This window comes from Erinaceus europaeus, chromosome 15, assembly GCF_950295315.1.
Source record: "Erinaceus europaeus chromosome 15, mEriEur2.1, whole genome shotgun sequence".
Taxonomy (NCBI): Eukaryota; Metazoa; Chordata; class Mammalia; order Eulipotyphla; family Erinaceidae; genus Erinaceus; species Erinaceus europaeus.
The window spans coordinates 20,941,133-20,959,227 of NC_080176.1; the positions used below are offsets into that span (position 1 = coordinate 20,941,133).

Consider the following 18,095-nt stretch of genomic DNA (forward strand, 5'->3'; position numbering starts at 1 on the left):
AAGTGGTATCTCATTGTTGTCTTTATTTGCATTTGTCTGACAGTCAATGACTTGTGGAGTATTTTCCCATATGTTTCTCAACCTTTTGGACCTCTAGTATCGTATCCTCTCTCGGCCTTTGGATGGGGTCATTTGCTTTCACTAAACTACGGTCAGTCTAGGACACATAAGGTTCAAGTTCCAGTGCTCATTGCCTACACATCAGGAAATCCCGTGCATATCAAACACTACAAACTGTGATGGCAAAGTAAGCAAAAACAAACATCCAGCTTCTGGCCATCAAGACATCCTGCAAGTCGTTAACAAGCGAACAATTATAAACACGTAAGAAAGGATAACTGGGACACAAGCTACCGTCTGACGTTAGGACAGCTTGAACAGGGGAGAGCGCGCACGCAGTCCCCCACTATCACAAATTATGCAGTCGAGTTTCCCACATTTGGGGAAATCGCAGAGGTCAACAAGTTCCAAGTGCAATGAACGAGTCTCACCCTGGGAAAACCACCTGCTTGATCATGGTTCTTCCACTGCCAGGTAAGTATGAGCTGACGACCCACCGACACTGCTCAGTCCCAGATGCCTCCCACTTTTAAGTGACAGTGACCTCGTCCCTAACCTCAGAACTCTCTCTGCACCTCGCACACAGCTGGCTGCTCGGCTTCCGCAGCCCTGCGCTCACTCCCGCAGCGTGGAGATCACAGTGACTGTGGGCAGCAGACGGCCAATTGTCGGCCGGTGCACTTCCCTCATCTGCATAGACACGCCCCTTCTGGGGCGGTACGAATGGGTCCCCTCCCTCCACACCAGCCCTCGGCCCCTGCGACCCTCCCCTTAAATTGGGGGTGTTGTGTGTGTGGAGGCAGGTGGAGAGTTGAGGTAGGAGACCTGTACAGTGGGAGGTGACTGGTCCCTCCGCCTCCCGTGAACTTGTCTTTGTGTGCCTCTTCCTAAATTTTGTGTTGCTGACAAAAGACGCTTGGCTCTAAATGGAGTTTCCAGGTGACTGACTATTCAGGCATTTTCAGATGGGGAGCAATTTAAGATCAAGTTGTTTTGTTGTTGTTGTTGTTAATTATACTACCCGTATTATCTCTGGGACTCAGTGTCTACATGTAGACTCCATCACTCGCCAGCTGGCTTGCTTTCAATTCTTATCTCTAGAGGGTGAGAAGCAAGGAGATAGAGGGAGACAGAGGTACAGAGTAGAAGACACCACCGCCCGCACTACCTCACTACTTCACCCGGGGCTGGAACCCGGGTCCAGGAGCCTGGTGACGCGCGCACTCTGCCAGCTGAGCCCCTGGCGGCCCCCAGGGCCCAGTCCCCTGCCGCTCCTGCCGGCGGCCTGTGCTGCTCGCTGCGTCCACGAGAGGGCGCCGGTCCCAGGCGCCGCCGGCTCCCGTCGCCCAGGACGCAGCCGCAAAACTGGGCGGCCGCGGCGCCTTCCGGCTGTGCGCGGTGGGGGAGGGGGGAGGGGGGAGGGGGGAGGGGGAGGGGGAGGGGGGAGGGGGGAGGGGGAGGGAGGGGGGGGGAGGGGGGCCCGGGGCGGGGGTGGGTCGCTCGCCTGTGTGGGGGTCGGTGCAGCAGGACAGCGAGTCCGAGGAGGAAGAAACCCCCCGACAGCAGCCCCGGCCGGGCCCGAGGGACCCAAGTGGCCTCGGTAGTGACGTCCCTCGGGAGCCGAGCGGAGACGAGGCGAGGGGAGCTGGTGCTCGGGGACTTGCTACAGGCTGCTCCCCGACGGCCGCCGCAGGGACAGGCAGCTCGGCCCACTCGCTTTTGTTGTTGTTGTTGTTGTTAAAGATTTTATTTTGGGGCTCCGGGTGGTGTCGCATCTGGTTGAGCGCACACGCTACAGTACAATAAACTGTATTTGGAGGGGCTGCGCATTGGCACACCTGGTTGAGCACACATATTTTACTTTAAGCTATATTTAGTTCACATAAGTATAGTAGGATGATCAAATAAAGCCTAGTATGTAGACACATATGAGCATAAAATCTGTGGAAATTACATTCAGGAGAAAATAAGATGAATATAAATTTTCAACTGAAATGCACACTCTTCGTTGTTATTATTACTAGTATTATTACTACTAGTAGTAGCAGCAGTGAGATGGAGGAAAAGAGAATCAGAGCAGTAAGTGCAGATAATACGAAGCACAAGGACCAGTGCTAGGATCCGGCTTGGAGCCCCTAGTTCCCCACCTGCAGGGGGCGTCGTTTCACAAGAGGTCGAGCAGGTCTGCAGGTGTCTTTCTGTCTGCCTTTCTTTTTTCTTTCTTTCTTTCTTTCTTTTAAAAAATATTTTATTCATTCTTTTATGAGAGGGATAGGAGAGAGAGAAAGAACCAAGCATCAATATGGCACATTTGCTGTCGGGCACGGAACTCAGACCCCATGCTTGAGAGACCGAAGCCCATCCACTGCCACACCTCCCGGACCACTCCACTTCTTCCTCCCTTCCTTCCTTCCTCTCTCTTTCTTTCTTTTCTTCCTTCCTTTCTTTTTCCTTCTTTCTTTTCTCTCTATCTCTCTCCCATCCTTCCTTCCCTCCCTCTCTTCCTTTCTTCTCTCCTTTTTTTTTTTTAAATAATTTATTTATTTATTTATTCATGAGAGACATAGGAGGAGAGAAAGAACCAGACATCACTCTGGTATATGTGCTGCCGAGGATAAAACTCAGGATCTCATGGTTGAGAATCCAAGGCTTTATCCACTGTGCCACCTCCCGTACCACTTTTTCTTTCTCTCTTTCCTTTCTTTCTTTCTTTCATTCGTTCTTTCTTAATTTCTACCTTCCTTCCTTTCTGCTGGTCCGTGTGCCAGTCTCTTTCTCTCCTTTTCTGTCTCCCCCCCCCAACTTCTCTCTGTCCTATCCAAAAAAAAAAAATGAAAAAACGGCCACAGAAGCAGTGGATTCATAGAGCAGGCACCAAGCCCTAGCTAAAACCCTGGAGGAGAGAGAGAGAGAGAGAGAATGAGAGAAAAGGAGAGAGAAAGAGAGAGAACCAGAGCATTCATCTGGCACATGCAATGCTAGTAACCATATTCAAGGAACTAACTGGGTTTGAGCCCCGGGGTCCCCACCTGCAGAGGGGAAGCAGTGCTGCAGGTGTCTCTCCCAATCTGTCCCTTTTCTGAAATCTCTGATGCTCCTGAGAGGCTTCATCAATGCTATAAACCTTCACCTCATAACAGAATCGAATATATGAATAAAATGAAGTCCAGAGTTTAAAGGCAATGAGGTGCTGCGGGACCTGCCGGGCTACTGAGAAGATACACAAGTATCTGGCAACTAATGTCTTTCTTTCAGAACAGTTCCATATAACCCTGGTAAATAACAGGGCACCAAAAATTGAGCTAGAACTCAGGTTTGTTCCTCTCCACGGAAATCTTTAGTAAAAGGCGAAAGATTTGTGCGATCTGAAGAGAAACCAGAGTATACCACCTGGTCTGGGAACTCTGCTCCCGAAGAAAGCACACTCCTAGTAAAATGATGGTAGTTAGTCCTCACTGACAGTTATTGCCCTCGAAAGACTTTTCTAATCATCTGTCAAATATGAGTTCTATATTCAGAAACCTCACATGAAAAAAAGTTTCTAATTTTACTGTTTTAAAACTGATCCTTGAGCAGTGCTTGTGGGGGCAAACGCTAGAAGAAGTGCACGTGGGTATGCAAACGAGCCACCTCTGCGAAGAGGTGACTCTCCAAGTCTCCCTTTCGTTCCCTAGTGGTGCCGCAGGGTCAGCATGGGAAAGCGATGCTCTTCGCAGAGGTGACTCTGCTAGGGCTTGGTGCCTGCTCTATGAAACCACTGCTTCTGTGGCCGTTTTTTCATTTTTTTTTTTTGGATAGGACAGAGAGAAGTTGGGGGGGGGGGAGACAGAAAAGGAGAGAAAGAGACTGGCACACGGACCAGCAGAAAGGAAGGAAGGTAGAAATTAAGAAAGAACGAATGAAAGAAAGAAAGAAAGGAAAGAGAGAAAGAAAAAGTGGTACGGGAGGTGGCACAGTGGATAAAGCCTTGGATTCTCAACCATGAGATCCTGAGTTTTATCCTCGGCAGCACATATACCAGAGTGATGTCTGGTTCTTTCTCTCCTCCTATGTCTCTCATGAATAAATAAATAAATAAATTATTTAAAAAAAAAAAAGGAGAGAAGAAAGGAAGAGAGGGAGGGAAGGAAGGATGGGAGAGAGATAGAGAGAAAAGAAAGAAGGAAAAAGAAAGGAAGGAAGAAAAGAAAGAAAGAGAGAGGAAGGAAGGAAGGGAGGAAGAAGTGGAGTGGTCCGGGAGGTGTGGCAGTGGATGGGCTTCGGTCTCTCAAGCATGGGGTCTGAGTTCCGTGCCCGACAGCAAATGTGCCATATTGATGCTTGGTTCTTTCTCTCTCTCCTATCCCTCTCATAAAAGAATGAATAAAATATTTTTTAAAAGAAAGAAAGAAAGAAAGAAAAAAGAAAGGCAGACAGAAAGACACCTGCAGACCTGCTCGACCTCTTGTGAAACGACGCCCCCTGCAGGTGGGGAACTAGGGGCTCCAAGCCGGATCCTAGCACTGGTCCTTGTGCTTCGTATTATCTGCACTTACTGCTCTGATTCTCTTTTCCTCCATCTCACTGCTGCTACTACTAGTAGTAATAATACTAGTAATAATAACAACGAAGAGTGTGCATTTCAGTTGAAAATTTATATTCATCTTATTTTCTCCTGAATGTAATTTCCACAGATTTTATGCTCATATGTGTCTACATACTAGGCTTTATTTGATCATCCTACTATACTTATGTGAACTAAATATAGCTTAAAGTAAAATATGTGTGCTCAACCAGGTGTGCCAATGCGCAGCCCCTCCAAATACAGTTTATTGTACTGTAGCGTGTGCGCTCAACCAGATGCGACACCACCCGGAGCCCCAAAATAAAATCTTTAACAACAACAACAACAACAAAAGCGAGTGGGCCGAGCTGCCTGTCCCTGCGGCGGCCGTCGGGGAGCAGCCTGTAGCAAGTCCCCGAGCACCAGCTCCCCTCGCCTCGTCTCCGCTCGGCTCCCGAGGGACGTCACTACCGAGGCCACTTGGGTCCCTCGGGCCCGGCCGGGGCTGCTGTCGGGGGGTTTCTTCCTCCTCGGACTCGCTGTCCTGCTGCACCGACCCCCACACAGGCGAGCGACCCACCCCCGCCCCGGGCCCCCCTCCCCCCCCTCCCTCCCCCTCCCCCCTCCCCCCTCCCCCTCCCCCTCCCCCCCTCCCCCCTCCCCCACCGCGCGCAGCCGGAAGGCGCCGCGGCCCGCCCAGTTTTGCGGCTGCGTCCTGGGCGACGGGAGCCGGCGGCGCCTGGGACCGGCGCCCTCTCGTGGACGCAGCGAGCAGCACAGGCCGCCGGCAGGAGCGGCAGGGGACTGGGCCCTGGGGGCCGCCAGGGGCTCAGCTGGCAGAGTGCGCGCGTCACCAGGCTCCTGGACCCGGGTTCCAGCCCCGGGTGAAGTAGTGAGGTAGTGCGGGCGGTGGTGTCTTCTACTCTGTACCTCTGTCTCCCTCTATCTCCTTGCTTCTCACCCTCTAGAGATAAGAATTGAAAGCAAGCCAGCTGGCGAGTGATGGAGTCTACATGTAGACACTGAGTCCCAGAGATAATACGGGTAGTATAATTAACAACAACAACAACAAAACAACTTGATCTTAAATTGCTCCCCATCTGAAAATGCCTGAATAGTCAGTCACCTGGAAACTCCATTTAGAGCCAAGCGTCTTTTGTCAGCAACACAAAATTTAGGAAGAGGCACACAAAGACAAGTTCACGGGAGGCGGAGGGACCAGTCACCTCCCACTGTACAGGTCTCCTACCAACTCTCCACCTGCCTCCACACACACAACACCCCCAATTTAAGGGGAGGGTCGCAGGGGCCGAGGGCTGGTGTGGAGGGAGGGGACCCATTCGTACCGCCCCAGAAGGGGCGTGTCTATGCAGATGAGGGAAGTGCACCGGCCGACAATTGGCCGTCTGCTGCCCACAGTCACTGTGATCTCCACGCTGCGGGAGTGAGCGCAGGGCTGCGGAAGCCGAGCAGCCAGCTGTGTGCGAGGTGCAGAGAGAGTTCTGAGGTTAGGGACGAGGTCACTGTCACTTAAAAGTGGGAGGCATCTGGGACTGAGCAGTGTCGGTGGGTCGTCAGCTCATACTTACCTGGCAGTGGAAGAACCATGATCAAGCAGGTGGTTTTCCCAGGGTGAGACTCGTTCATTGCACTTGGAACTTGTTGACCTCTGCGATTTCCCCAAATGTGGGAAACTCGACTGCATAATTTGTGATAGTGGGGGACTGCGTGCGCGCTCTCCCCTGTTCAAGCTGTCCTAACGTCAGACGGTAGCTTGTGTCCCAGTTATCCTTTCTTACGTGTTTATAATTGTTCGCTTGTTAACGACTTGCAGGATGTCTTGATGGCCAGAAGCTGGATGTTTGTTTTTGCTTACTTTGCCATCACAGTTTGTAGTGTTTGATATGCACGGGATTTCCTGATGTGTAGGCAATGAGCACTGGAACTTGAACCTTATGTGTCCTAGACTGACCGTAGTTTAGTGAAAGCAAATGACCCCATCCAAAGGCCGAGAGAGGATACGATACTAGAGGTCCAAAAGGTTGAGAAACATATGGGAAAATACTCCACAAGTCATTGACTGTCAGACAAATGCAAATAAAGACAACAATGAGATACCACTTAATACTCCACAAGTCATTGACTGTCAGACAAATGCAAATAAAGACAACAATGAGATACCACTTCACTCCTGTATGACATAGCAACAAATACTAGAGAGGTTGTGGGGACAAAGGAACCCTACCCTCCTGCACTGCTGGTGGGAATGTCAATTGGTCCAACTTCTGTGGAGAGCAGTCTGGACAACTCTCAGAAGGCTAGAAATGGACCTACCCTATGACCCTCCTAAGGATATATATCCTCAGGAGTCAAACATATCCATCCAAAAAGATACACCTATGTTCATAGCAGCACAATTTGTAATAGCCAAAACCTGGAAGCAACCCAGGTGTCCAACAACAGAAGAGTGGCTGAGCAAGTGGTGGTATATATATTGGAATACTACTAAGCTATTAAAAATGATCTCACTGTTTTCAGCACAACTTGGAGGAGCTTGAAATAAGTCAGAAACTGAAGGATGAATATGGGATGATCTCACAGGCAGGAGCTGAAAACAAGATCAAAAGAGAAAACACTAAGCAGAACTTGTACTGGAGTTGATGCATTGCACCAAAGTCAAAGGCTGGAGTAGGGGGGAGGGGGGAGTTCAGGTCCTGAAACAGGATGGCAGACGACCAAGGGACAGTTGTATTGTTGTGTAGAAAACTGAAAATGTTATGCATGTACAAACTATTGTATTTACTGTCTGCTGTAAAATATTAATCCCCAGTAAAGAAATAAAAAAGTTTCCTCTTGAAAAAAATGGAAAAATCAAGCTGTAGGGGTCAGGCGTTGGCACGCCTTGTAAAGCGCACACAGGACAGTGCACAGGGACGCAGGTTCAAGTCCCTGGTCCCCACCTACAGGGGGCAAGCTTTTCAAGTGGTGAAGCAGGGCTGCAGGTGTCTCTCTGTCTCTCTCCCTCTCCCGCTCCCCGCTCAATTTTTCTCTGTCTTTATCCAATAACAAATAAAAGATTAAAAAATCAAGCTGGGCTGCTGAGGCTGTTGCCCACCATGTTCCCACATAGCCGCAGCCGCCGCCCCTCTTGCCATGTTGGGGGCTTTTGCCAGTTTTGCCCTTTGTGCGCTGCAGCCGGAGCCCAGAGCCACCCGGGAACCCTCTGGGTCTCTTGACGGCGAGAACAGGTCCCGGTCGCTTAGCAACACACAGGCTCTGTGATGCCACTGGAGATTCTGCGCACGCGCAGTTGCTGGCACCCAGCATCCAGCCCGCAAGCCCGCTGCGGGCAGGACTCTGGGGCTCAGCATGCGCAGGTGAGGTGCGCTGGGGGAGCGAGCCTCCAGAACACAGGCGGGGATGAGCTGGGGGCGAAGTGGGAGGGTGAGAAGGTCTCCGTTATTATGTCCTGTAAGAATGCTTTCTTCCCCTCCCTCTCTTCCTCTGGTAAGCCAATAATTATAATAATTATATTATTTCTTTTGAAGTCGTCCCATATGTCTCTATTGTTGTTTTCAGTATCCCTTAATCTCTTTTTGAGATCTCTTATTACTTGTTTTTAGTTTTCTCTAACTCGTCCTTGAATATACAGCCCCACCGCTAGGCCGCGGGGATGTAGATCTCCTGCGTTTCCTGGTCAGTTCTCTGCTTCCCCTCCCCCCCCCCCGCCCCCTACCCCCAATACTTCAGCACAGAGGGCCTTCCCCATGGCTGCAGCCTCCTTCGAGGGGCAGTAGCAACGGAGACTCACAGTTGCATTTGGTGAGTCTTAGGGGAGTCCTCTCCTCCCTTCAGCAGTCTTTTTGTTGGTGAAAGAGACTGTAGGTGGTGCCTCAACCGGTTCTGCCGGACTGTTACCAGCCCCTCGGGAGTAGAAACGGGCTTTAGCCCCAGGATTCTCTCCCTAGGCTCTTCTCTGTCCACGAGCCACACGTGTTTGCACTTGCTTGGTTCCCAAAGTCCTTCTAGTCCTGTCTTGTTTCGGGCCCAGGTGATCTCCTTTGGTATTCCTAGTTGACCTGGGAGACTCCGGAGGGCTGCTGCCGCTCCGTTTCCCCGCCTCTCTACCTTTTTTCTTTTTCTTTTTCTTTTTGAAAGGAAGAGAGAAATTGAGATGGAGGAGAAGACAGAGAGGGAGAGAGAAAGACAGACACTTGCAAACCTGCTTCACCAATTGTGAAGCCACGCCCCCCCTGCAGCTGGGGAGCCGGGGAGCCGGGGCTCCACCAACTGGTCTTCCTGCGCGGGTCCTTACATTTAACGTCTTACGTGCTCTTAACCCGGTGCATCACCGCCCGGCCCTCAATTCTCTGTTTATACCCAATAAATAAGTAATTTTAAAAGATTTTATTTATTTCATGAACTTGACAGGTGAGAGGGCAGAACATTCTGGCATATATGATGCTTGGGACTGAACTCAGAACTTCATGTGTGCAAGTCCAATGGTCTACCATTGTCCACCATTGAGGGGCCACACTGTCGCTTCTAACTGTGATAAACAACATCAGTATGATCCCCTGCTCCTGGAGGCCGTTGCCCTTCTTGGAATCGTTATTGTTATTATAGCTGTTGCTGGATACGACAGAGAAATCAAGAGAGGAAAGGCCGACACCTGCAGACCTGCTTCAAGGCTTGGGAAGCAACCGACCCCCCCCCCCGACCCCCCTCCCCACACACACACAGGTGGGGATCGGGGGGATGGAACCGGGATCCTTACTCCAGTCCTAGCGCTCCGCACTATGTGCGCTTAACCCGCTACGCGACCGTTTGCTTTTTATTCCAAGCGATTGTAAGGCAATTGTCATTTCCTTTACATGGGAGACCAGTGACATGACTGCTCCGACTCCCGTCGGGTGGTGACAGTGAGCCGTGAGAGGTTCGGGAGGAAAAGCGACTTGCAGCCAGGTGGCGCGCGCAGGTGTGGAGCCGCGGGGCCTGAAGGAGCCTGGGGATGGCGCAGGACGCCGGAGGCAGGAGGCCGAGAGGAGCTGCTGGTGCTGCGCGAGGCGGGGCGGATGGGGCAGGGCGTCTCGGCTCCTCCTTGGGGGGCGACGTTGAGTCAAGCGTGTCGCGCAGCAGAGTGGCGCAGTGGAAGCGTGCTGGGCCCATAACCCAGAGGTCGGTGGATCGAAACCATCCTCTGCTATCAGCTTTTACACCTGGTCCTTTAATGGGAAATTATATTGCGCTGAACCTTCTGAACACAAAAAGTCAAAGCAATAGGACTAAATCTCTCCTAAATAACTGTTGTAGAAGTCAGTTTTCTGAGAATTCTCTTCTAACTTGTCTCCTGATATTCCACATTTTTTTTTTTTTTTTTAAATTTTAGAGCTCCTTGAACAGTTGAAGCCCAGTGTTAGAGTTGATCATACTGGGGCACAGTATTCTGCAGTGGAATAGCATAATGCCAGAGATGATGATCATAGTGTGGAAGCGCTCGCGCCCCATGAGGAGCTGGCCAGTCTTGCAATGATGTTATTCCTCGCGCCCACCTTTGCTGCAGTTTTTATGAGATGTTTGTGAAATGACAGAGTGCGATCGAGAGTAACACCAAGATAGACTGGCTGGGCTTCATGCCGGATGGATTCTCGTATGGCCAAGCTGCGAGGCCGAGGCATGGTGTAGATGGAAAACAGATGATACCGTTTTTGCAGTGCTAGGGATTAGTCGCCATTTTTTACAGTAATCAGATATCAGAGATATGTCTTTCGTGAATGTTTCCTCGAGGATGTCGAACTTGGATGCCTGAGTTGCACAGCAGATGTCATCGGCGTAGATGAACTTCCTTGAAGAAGTTTCTGGGAGGTCATTGATGTAAATATTAAATAGCATAGGAGCCAGAACAGAGCCCTGGGGGAGGCCACTTGAGACAAGTCTCCATCTGCTAGACTTGTCACCCAGATGCACCCGGAATCTTCTGTTTTGGAGAAGAAACGATATAGTGTTGGCCACCCATGGAGGCAGGCATCTTGAGATCTTGACTAGGAGACCACGATGCCAGACCGTGTCATAGGCTGCTGTGAGATCAACAAAGACAGCACCCGTCTTTAAATTCTTCTGGAATCCATTTTCAATGTAAGTTGAGAGGGCCAGGGCTTGTTCGCAGGTAGATCTTCCTGGGCGGAAACCAGCTTGGGTGGGTGATAGGAATTTCTCTGTAAGATGAGAAATAAGCGACAGAAGCAGCCTCTCAAGGAGTTTGTAACACACGGAGAGGAGATTCCAAATGGTCGATTCCAAATTATATTCCTCCATGAGGATAATTTCTGGAACCATCCGTTCCACCCCGGTTCCATGGCTGCCAGTTCTTAGCAACATCGCCCCGCCAGATATTCGTCGGGATGCGGCATCATCTAAGTTCATTTCCCACGTCTACGCTCGACCGGACCTGCCAATATACGCGGATATCTTCGCCCACCCTGTCCAACGCTTGACGTCTCGTCACCCAATCTGGTCCCCTACGCCTACACTGAACTTCTCTGTTCCAGACTCTTGGAAACAGAGTTGGCAGTCAGCTGAGGTAAAGAACAAACACCTCATCACAGACCCCTGCAAGCGTCAACCCGGCTTTGACCTAGCACGTTATGACTGGGCCCTCCTCAATCGCTATCGAACAGGCAATGGCCAGTGCGCCGCTATGTTCCATCACTGGGGAGCCAGAGACGACCCGAACTGCCCCTGCGGCTACAGACAGACTATGACCCACATAGTCAACGACTGCCACCTCTCCAGATTCAAAGGAGGTCTCGAAACTTGACATCAGGCTCAACCTGACGCTGTTGACTGGCTACGGAAGAAGGGCAAACGCTAGAAGAAGAACTGGCATAAAATTCTGAGGAGATGCAAATTCAAGAAAAAGTGGATCAATGTAACACTTCCAACTGTTACAGAATTAAGAATTACTGCTACTACTACTATGGAGATGGGGAGCGGGGGAGAGGGAAAGAGAGAGAGAACCAGAGAATCCCTCTGGCACAAGCAATACCAGGGATCAAACTCAGGACCTCTTATATAATAGTCAACATATTGTCCATTGTGACATTCCCTGGATCACAGACACTCTTAGTTTTTTATCTTTTTTTTTTTTTTTTAGTTTTTTATTTCTATTTTATGTTTTTAAACTTCATTTATTCATTTGTCCCTTTGTTGCCCTTATTGTTTATTGTCATTGTTGTTGTTATTATTATTGTTATTACTGTCGTTGTTGTTGGATAGGACAGAGAGAAATGGAGAGGGGAAGGAAAGACAGAGAGGGGGAACAAAAGATAGACACCTACAGACCTGCTTCACTGCCTTTGAAGCGACTCCCACTGCAGGTGGGGAGCCGGGGGCTTGAACCAGGAACCTGATGCCGTCCTTGCACTTTGTGCCACCTGCACTGAACCCACTGTGCTACCGCCTGACTCCCGTAATGTCACTCTTTAGCATATGGGACAGGCATCCTTGCCCTTGTGAAGTGTTCTACCTCTTCTATCTTGGCTGGTCTTTTGGAAGCAGCATAACTAAAGGCTCCAGGGGAAACCAAACCAGATGTTATGCCCTGAGCAACCCCATGCAGAAGCGCATATGGGAGGGAGTTAGGCTTCCTGCCAGCACTCAGTGGGGAATTTGGAAAGGGACCTTCCAGCCTGCACAAAACGATCAAAGCTCTTTTAAGAGTTTAGTTTGGGGAGTTGGGCTGTAGCGCAGTGGGTTAAGCACAGGTGGCGCAAAGCACAAGGACTGGCATAAGGATCCCGGTTTGAACCCCGGCTTGAACCCCGGCTCCCCACCTGCAGGGGAGTCACTTCACAGGCGGTGAAGCAGGTCTGCAGGTGTCTATCTTTCTCTCCTCTTCTCTGTCTTCCCCTCCTCTCTCCATTTCTCTCTGTCCTATCCAACAACGACAACAACAATAATAACTACAACAATAAAAAAAAACAAGGGCAACAAAAGGGAATAAATAAAATTTTTAAAAATCTTTTTAAAAAAAAAAGAGTTTAGTTTGAAGAAAAAAAAAAGTTTAGTTTGGGGGCTGGTCAGAAGTGTACACAGTTGAGCTCACATGTCACCATAGTCAGGGACCTGGGTCCAAGCCTTGGGGTCCCCACCTGCCGAGGCGAGGCAGTGCTGCAGGTGTGTCTCTCCTTTTCTATCTTCCCCTTCACTGTTTTAAAAAATAAGTTTATTTATTTATTGAATAGAGACAGGGAAATCAAGAGGGAAGGGAAATGAGAGGGAGATAGAGAAACACCTGCAGTCCTGTTTCACTGCTCTGGAAGCTTCCAACTGTGCATGCAAGGGCTTCAATCGGCTCGCGCCCTCTCTCTCTCTCTCTCTCTCTCTCTCTCTCTCCTTATGGTCACATTAGGTATTTAACCTGAGACTTTTGGTAACTCATGGAGGGAGTCTTTCTGCATCACCATTGTGTATCTCCCCAGCCCAGCAATTTTTTCAAGACTAAACAGAAATTGTTTTTCTATGTCAATCAGTAACACTCATTTTAAAAATATTTTCTGGGAGTTGGTGGTAGTGCAGCAGGTTAAGGGCACATGGCGCAAAGTGCAAGGACCAGCATAAGGATTCTGCTTCCAGCCCCCGGCTCCCCACCTGCAGGGGAGTCGCTTCACAAGCAGTGAAGCAGGTCTGCAGGTGTCTGTCCTTCTCTCCCCCTCTCTGTCTTCCCCTCCTCTCTCCATTTCTCTCTGTCCTATCCAACAACAATGACATCAATAACAACAACAATAAAACAAGGGCAACAAAAGGGAATAAATAAATACATTTTTTAAAAAACCTAAAAAAGTTTTTTTCTTTTTCATTTATTTTCCCTTTTGTTGCCCTTGTTTTTATTGTTGTTGTAGTTGTTTTTGTTATTATTGATGGCGATACCCTTCTCTCTCTCCTCTCACTCATTTATTTTTATTGCCTGCAGGTTTATCATCTTCTCTCTCTCTCTCTCTCTGTCTCTCCTCTCACTATTTTTATTGCCTGCAGGTTTATCATTGGAGCTCAGAAATTTGAGAGAGGAGGGGAGATAGAAAGCCACCTGGAGGGAGACCTGCTTCCCCTATGTGCACTTAACGTGGCAAACCACCTCCCTGTTCCCCACTTCTGTCTCTCCCCCTTCCCCTCCACCAGGATTATCACTTGGGCTCAGTGACAGCACTACAGATCCATTTATTCCCCTCTTTTTCTTTCCTTTCTGTTTTATTAGATAAGACAGAGTGAAATTGAGAGGCGAAGGGAAGATAGGGAGACAGACAGACACCTGCAGACCTGCTTGAGGACTCCTTGCAAGGTAATGTATGTGCTCAACAAAGCTCACCAGCACTCCCTCCCTAAACCCAGTGAATATCCTTTTGACTTAACCTCACAGGAAAGAAGAACAAGAAGAAGAAGGAGAAGAAGAAAATGAAGAATAGGAGAAGGAGGAGGAGGAGGAGGAGGAGGAAGAAGATGAAGAGGAAGAAGGAGAAAAGTACATGAGTAGGTTGCTTAGTGTGAGAAACCTCCTTCTTGGGAAAACCTGGAGGCACATTCCGACTCTGCCTCTCTGGATGGTTTCTGCCCTGCAACTCACCTTGAAAAGAAAGAGAATGGGGGCTAGGAGGTGGTGCATCTGGTTAAGTGCACACATTGCAGTGTGCAAGGTTCAAGCCCCTGGTCCCCACCTGCAGGGGGACATTTTCACTAGTGGTAAAGAATTGCAGGTCTCTCTGTCTCTTTCCCTCTCTGTTTCTCCCTCCCTCTCCATTTCTCGCTGTCTCTATGCAATAATAAAGAACCAAAATAATATGAAAATTAAAAAAAAGAAAAGAAAAATAAGGGGCTGGATAGTGGTGCACCTGGCTGAATCCATGCATTAGTGTGCTCTTAAGGATCCAGGTCCAATCCCTGGTTCCCCACTACATGGGGCCAGTGAAGAATGAGAATACAGGTGTCTCTCTTCTGCTTCTATCCCAACTTAAGCTTATATTCAAAATAAATACTGAAAAGTGGGGGGGAATAAAGCAGCATAGAGCTGCGGATGAAGGAGTGACCTGGCAATGACCAAGAGAGCCGTCATTAGTGTGTGCCAGTCTCCTGCACTCACCCAGCTATTACAGTCCTTACTTAATCTGAAGGGAGTAGTTGAGGAGGGTATCTAGGTCTAAGTAGAAATTATTTGATTAAGTACCTGCGGTGTCATTTTTAGGTCTTTTGACTTGCTTGCTGCACTTACTGAGTTGCTGTAGACTGTCGTGCAATTTTACTTTAAAGTAGATACTTCGCCTAACTTATGGATACATGTGCACATGTGCCCTATCTCAGGGGACCTGGTCCATCCCACTAGGAAAAGATAGAAACAGGCTGGGGGTATGGATTGACCTGACAATGCCCATGTTCAGCGAGAAGCAATTACAGAAGCCAGACCTCCCAATTTCTATACCCCTAAAGATCTTTGGTCCATATTCCCAGAAGGATAAAGAATAGAGAGGGGGCTGGGCGGTGGCGCAGCGGGTTATAGCGCACATGGTGCAAAGCGCAAGGATGGCTTAAGAAAGCCGGTTCAAGCCCCCACGTCCCCCCCTGCAGAGGGGTCGCTTCACGGATGGTGAAGCAGGTCTTCCAGTGTCTATTTCTCTCTCCTCCTCTCTGTCTTCCTCTACTCTCGATTTCTCTGACCTATCCAACAACAACAACAACAGCAATAGCAATAATAACAAAAACAACAAGAAACAACAAAGGCAAAATAAATAAATAAATACATAAGGAAGATTCTGTGCAGGGAAGATAACATAATGGTTATGCAAAGAGACTCTACTGCCTGAGGCTCCAAAGCCCCAGGTTCAATCCCCTGCCCCACCATAAACCAGAATTGAGCAGTACTCTGTTAAAAAAAAAAAAAAAATTGGAAAATTTCAATTGGATGGGAGGGGATATGGAACTCTGGTGGTGGGAATTGGATAGGATTTTATCTCTCTTATACCACAGCCTTGCCAACCACTATTAAACCACCAATTTAAAAAACTCAGCATAGAAAAGTACCAAATATATGTGTGTGTGTATATAATCAGGTTTTTTGAGTGACAATACCGTAGGTCAAGAGGGGTACAATTCCACACAGTTCCCACCACCAGAACTCCATATCCATATCCAATCCCTTCCCTGAGAGCTCTCCTGTTTACCCCTCTGGCAGCATGGACACAGGATCAGTGTGGGGAGCAGAAGGTGGAAGGTCTGGATTCTGTAACCTCTTCTCTGCTGGAAATGGGCACTGGCAGGTTGACCCATACTCCTAGTGTGTTTTTGTCTTTCCCTAGTGGGGCAGGGCTCTGGAGAGGTGGGGTTCCAGGACACTTGGTGAGGTCATCTGCCCAGGGTAGTCAGGTAGGCATCATGGTAGCATCTGCAACTTAGTGTCTGAAAAAGCATTAAGGTATAATAAAGCAGAACAAATTGCTTTATAATCAGGAACCTAAAGATAATAACAGTGCAGATGAGATTTGGGGGTCTCCATTTTGGAAAAAGCTGGTAGATCTACTTTAGGTATATACCAAGGGGCCCATGACTTTACCAACTTTTGCCTGAACCTGACAGCTAACAAAAAGGGGGAGGGGCTAAAGGCATTATCTAGGGATATGGTTTCAGAATTGGAAATAGGACTTAGAAAGCTGGATCTGGGCAGAGACTAGCTCCCAAATAGAGTCCTTATGTAAACATAAGGAAAAGCATATACATATTGTTAACTGTAAATGCCATCAATTTGATCTTGGGCTCATATTCAGTGCAGGAGCCTGTGTAACCTCTGCATCCCTGTATGTCTGAGCTCAGGTTCTATGGTCACAGCTGGGAGCATTCTAGGCTGCGTTCCTTGCGGGACCCGTCTTCCTCAAGTGACAGAGTATGTTCAACCAACAACCTCTCTTCGAAGGATGGAGCGGTCCCTACCAGTGTTGATCCACATTGTGAGCAAGGTTCTGCAGAAGCCCACAAGAGGGTCCACTATGTTGTTCCTGATGGAGATGACCAGCGGCAGTGGAGAGAGAGATCTGCTAGAGGTCTAGGCCCATCGTATCTATGTGGGAATCCCAGGATTATCTGACTGGGGTCCTGGGTGACGGGAAGGGCTGGTAGTGACCAAAAGAGCCATCATTAAAGTGTGCCAGTCTCTTCCCTTACCCACCTTTTGTAGTTCTTACCTTGTCTGAAAAGGTTAGCCTTGGAGTGATTGAAGGAAGTGAAATAGGAAGTAGGTGAGGAGGATATCTAGGTTTAAGTAGAAACTATTTGATTAAGTACTAGGTACTTAATTTAAAAAGAGTCTTTTTGAGTCTTTCCGCTTACTTGCTGCATAAATTGAGTCTCTACAAATCATCGCGCTCTTTCACATGAAGGTGTATACATCCCCTAACTCGTGGATACGTGTGCACATGCGCTCTGTCTCCTGGGCCCTGGACTATATCTAGGTTCTGTGGCTTTGTTAGGACATGCACCACCCAAACTGGAACTGGAATTGAGGAGTCCTATGAGCTAGGAACAGCCTCACCAGAGTACTGGAGCTGAGTGGGGTGACATTCCACACCTGGCATCCCTGGACACACTCTGAATTGCAATGTCCGGAGGTGGTACTGTGTGCATTGACTTGGCTGAGCTCAGCACATGCAGTATCAAATGGTGTGGACCAAGAGAAGTTGCAGGAAGCCGAGCTATGCCCCAGAGGGTCTAGGACTGGGGGAATTATTGCTTTTATAGAGAATGGGGAAGGTTCTCCCTGTCTTACAGTTTAAGAAGGCAATAGATGGGGGCCAGGTGGTAGGACAGAGGGTTAAGTGCACATGGTGCAAAGTGCAAGGACCTGCAAAAGGTTCTCTGTTCAAGCCCCCGGCTCCCCACCTACAGGGGAGGTCACTTCACAAGTGGTGATGCAGGTCTGCAGGTGTCTGTCTTTCTATTACCATCTCTGTCTCCCCTCCTATCTGCATTTCTCTCTCTCCTATCCAATAATATCAATAGCAACAATAACAATAATGACAACAACAAGAGCTGTAACAACAAGGGCAACAAAGAAAAAAAAAAAAGGGAAATAAAATCCCTCCAGCAGCAGTGTAGGCACCGAGCCCTAGCGATAACCCTGGAGCCAAAAAAAAAAAGAAGGCAATAGATAGTTATGAGTACAACCAAGTTATTTGTGAATTTGGTTTACTTTGAAAATCCCATGTTGTGGTCCAGGAGGTGGCACAGTGGTTATGCTTTGGACTCTCAAGCATGAGGTCCCAAGTTTGATCCCTGGCAGCACATGTGCCGGAGTGATGTCTGGTTCTTTCTCTCTCCTCCTGTCTTTCTCATAAATAAATCTAAAAAAAAAAAAAAAAAAAAAAAAGAAAATCCTACGTTTAAGATTTGTTGTATCATACAATATCTTACCATGATTTATGTCATTTAATGCCATTTACCTGCAGCTGGATCATAT

The 18,095-nt window shown here is 48.6% G+C and overlaps 4 non-coding genes across 4 annotated transcripts; 2 read left to right on the forward strand and 2 right to left on the reverse strand.

The window, feature by feature from the left end:
• Positions 1–378: 378 nt before the first annotated feature.
• Positions 379–542, reverse strand: LOC132533283 (U1 spliceosomal RNA). Its single transcript, XR_009545176.1, has one exon. It is a non-coding gene; the product is annotated as a U1 spliceosomal RNA (small nuclear RNA).
• Positions 543–3,329: 2,787 nt separating this feature from the next.
• On the reverse strand, positions 3,330–3,445 carry LOC132533307 (U5 spliceosomal RNA). The gene has a single exon (XR_009545187.1). It is a non-coding gene; the product is annotated as a U5 spliceosomal RNA (small nuclear RNA).
• Positions 3,446–6,184: 2,739 nt separating this feature from the next.
• Positions 6,185–6,348, forward strand: LOC132533284 (U1 spliceosomal RNA). The gene has a single exon (XR_009545177.1). It is a non-coding gene; the product is annotated as a U1 spliceosomal RNA (small nuclear RNA).
• Positions 6,349–9,737: 3,389 nt separating this feature from the next.
• TRNAM-CAU (transfer RNA methionine (anticodon CAU)) lies at positions 9,738–9,809 on the forward strand. The gene has a single exon. It is a non-coding gene; the product is annotated as a tRNA-Met (tRNA).
• Positions 9,810–18,095: the final 8,286 nt, after the last annotated feature.